Raw genomic sequence first — 3,232 nt, 5'->3', positions numbered from 1 at the left:
CACCCAACAGGACGAGAGGACCCGGCCTCCAGCTGCCCCAGGGGAGGTTGAGGTTGTCCCTGAGGAGCCGTTTCTGCCCCGTTGGGGTTGTGCAGGCGTGTCGCAGGCTGCCCAGGGCAGTGGTGGAGTCCCCATCCCTGGAGGGGTTTCACAGCCGTGTGGAGGTGCTGCTGGGGGACAGGGGTCAGGGTGGACCTGGCAGCGCTGGGGAATGGTTGGACTCGAGGAGCTCAAAGATCTTTTCCAACCTAAGAAACTTGATGATTCCATGATTCTACATTTGGGTTCCCAGTAGCAAAATCCAAACGCTTAACACAAAAGCAGCGCAATCGACACCGGCGGGATTTTTAGCAGCATTCGTTCTTGTGCTCCTCCCCTTCCAAAAAACAGTTTTTCCTCTTGAAAAGGGAACCGCGTGTCTCGCGAGTGGCTCCATTTGCTATTGCCGGGAGTTTCCAGAAAGGCAGAAGCCGAAACCCTTCAGGAAGCCTGAAATAAGGGACTCCAGACGGGATGAAGATTCTGAGGAAGGGCCATCAAGCCAGGAACGGCCAAGTATTAGTCCCAGACTACACAGGGCGATGGTGGCAAAGAGGAGGAAGGCCCCAGGGGGATAACCACAAGGTGAGGAAGACTCTGGTGATGACAGTGTAGCATTTACCCAGGACACGCACAGATGCGGGGCTGGGCCAGTGGAGAAAAAGCTACGACTCTGTCAGGTCTGTTGGGAAACTGAAGGACATTCATGTCTGAGCTCAGGCCGATTAACATTTAATTCTCAGCTCTTCCAAGCACCGGGTTGATCCAGGAGAAGAATCCAGGAGTCCTCATGCTTTGCTTTAATCCCCATTTGTGTTTCTAAACGTTCATAAGCTTGGAGATGAGAGATGAGTACAGAATCCTCGGGAGACAGGGAGGTTGCGAGTGAGTCCTGCTGAGATATTTGCTCACCAGAGCCGCTGTGGAAGGATGACACTGTGTATGCCCGCCCGAAGGTCCACCACGATCCTTCCTCCTTACACCTACAGGCAATGCGTGGATGTCAGCACGCACAGCAGACGGCATCGCAACACCAGCACCGGCATTGCGCTTCTGACATGTCAAGGATTGGGAGAAAACACCTTCGGGAGGTGCTATATCTTTGAGCAGTTCAGGAAAAACCATCCAAAATGTTTTTTCCGAGGGGGTTTCCTGGAGATTGCAGCTCCCCAACACCTTTATCACACCATTTCCCATTAACGTAACGTAATTTTTATTGAATCACAGCACCGGGATTAGAGCCAAGAGCCACTGTCCCAATGAGAATCACGACGACTCCTCGGAAAATCAGAGGAGGGTCTCAGTGCCTCCAGTTCAGATATTCCACCTCCAGCTCTCACCGGAGACAGCGGGTCCTACAGGGGACGAAAGGTCCTACAGAGGACGAAAGGTCCTACAGAGGACGAAAGGTCCTACAGAGGACGAAAGGTCCTACAGAGGACGACAGCAGAGGAGGGGATGGAAACAAAAGGGCAAGTGAAAGAGAGAGAGAGGAGAGGAAAAAAGAAAGCGTTTGACCTGGCAACTTGCTTTAAGCCTTGGTAAGCCAAGCCGAGCTCGCCGTCTTCATTGAGATACCCCCAGTCCTCAGTCTTGCTAGAAATAAAGGACAGAGAAAGGGAACAAGAGGACAGAGAAAGACAAAAGGTCAATTGCAATAGAAGGGGGAAAGCTGCAGAAGCCTCATTAATTTAATTATTCTTTTTTAAAGCACACTTTGAGTACATTGTCCATCAGGGTGAAGGAGAACCGCGCCCTGGCTGTGCCCCAGACGACACCCCTGGCTAGAGGAGCTTCTCCTCCCTCCCCAGCTGTGAACCGTGTCCTCACGCAGCCCCTTCTTCCCTGCCCCACCGCAGCCAACCCGCAAACCTAAAATCATTCAGGTCAAAAGGGACCATCGCAGGTCAGCTGGTCCGACCTCCTGGCAAGTCACCATCTCACATCCTGAGATGTTCCTGTTTCTACCAAAAAGCCCAACTCTAGGAGGTGCCGGCCTGAGGTTTCATTTCTGGGTGGTTAAACTGTTTCCCATTTGACAGAAGGACAAGGTGGCAAGTCCACACTACAACTGGCTCAAATCCTCATTAAAACTTGGCGCTTCAAAACCAGGGAGGAGACGGAAGGACCGTGAGGGATAAATGAGAGCAGAAGTCAGCATGAGGGGTAAGGAAGACGTGTCTGAATGCAGAAGGGTGGAATGAAAAGCACTTCAGCAGCTCCCAACAGGCTTCCTTGCTTCCCCCTCAAAAAAATGAACGAGTTTTGAGCTGCAAGAGCCCCCGTGCACTTGGAACCCACAGCACAACCCGACCCCGTATTTTATGGCATGCTTGGACAGCTGACTCCTCTCCCAGACCTTCGGTGCTCCGGCACATCTCACTAATAAGCCGTTTTTCGGCATTTCTTTCCTTCTGCAGCAACTTCCACTGGTCTAAAAGAAACTCTCCTACTTCAGTTGAGGGTCTCCTCAACCATCATGAGAAACACATCAGCCTTTCCTCAGAGCAACCCAAACACCCCTTGGATGGTCGATTCCTTACATCCACACGAGGTCGAATCTCCTCTGTATCCAACCAGGCAGAAAAACGCCCAGAAAAGTCTCATCTCACTTAAAGTCCACGTTCGCCAGCACGGCCCTGACTCGGAAATCATCGAGATCTCTGAAGTTCATATTGACCGAGACATTAAAAGTCAACAAGGGTTCTTCTTAGCTAATGAGATTAATTAGAGTGCCAAAATAATTTCCTAAAACGCCGGATAAATCCTTCAAATAAGGACACACGGACACGATTCACAGCCTCATTCCTCCTTTCTCGTTATTGCGGAGGTCTGGGGGAGCAGCTGGTGACCTTCAAGAACAGCCTTTGTGAAAGGAGAGAAATTCCTGCCCAAACGCCTCCCTCCCCTCCTCCAACGGTGCAGGGCCAGCAAACCCCAGAGATGGTCGTTTTAGCAGCTTCAGATAATTATCAGCTCGCAATAAAGAAAACGGGGCATTTCCTTTTCACTGACAGATACATGCTGGGTTTTTTTGCTGTTTTAATTAAATGGAAAATTAGTGCACACCATAGATTAGATATATGACCAAGTGGGAAGCAGCGATAAAAAGAATCACAGAATCGTTTATGTTGGAGAAGACCTTTAAGCTCCTCAAATCCACCCTCCCCCAGCACTGCCACGTCCCTCCTGC

At 50.7% G+C, this 3,232-nt stretch overlaps 1 protein-coding gene across 1 annotated transcript in view; it reads right to left on the bottom strand.

Annotated features, from left to right (window-relative positions):
• The window catches only part of LOC104495713 (unconventional myosin-Vb-like), a gene marked incomplete at both ends in the record, with an annotated part of 14,715 nt that overhangs the window by 4,915 nt on the left and 6,568 nt on the right, over window positions 1-3,232 (bottom strand). The window lies entirely within an intron of this gene.

Source organism: Buceros rhinoceros, unplaced genomic scaffold, assembly GCF_000710305.1.
Source record: "Buceros rhinoceros silvestris isolate BGI_N320 unplaced genomic scaffold, ASM71030v1 scaffold40236, whole genome shotgun sequence".
NCBI classification, from domain to species: Eukaryota; Metazoa; Chordata; class Aves; order Bucerotiformes; family Bucerotidae; genus Buceros; species Buceros rhinoceros.
Note: the sequence above shows the minus strand (reverse complement) of the source record. Positions and strands in the feature narration are given on the sequence as shown.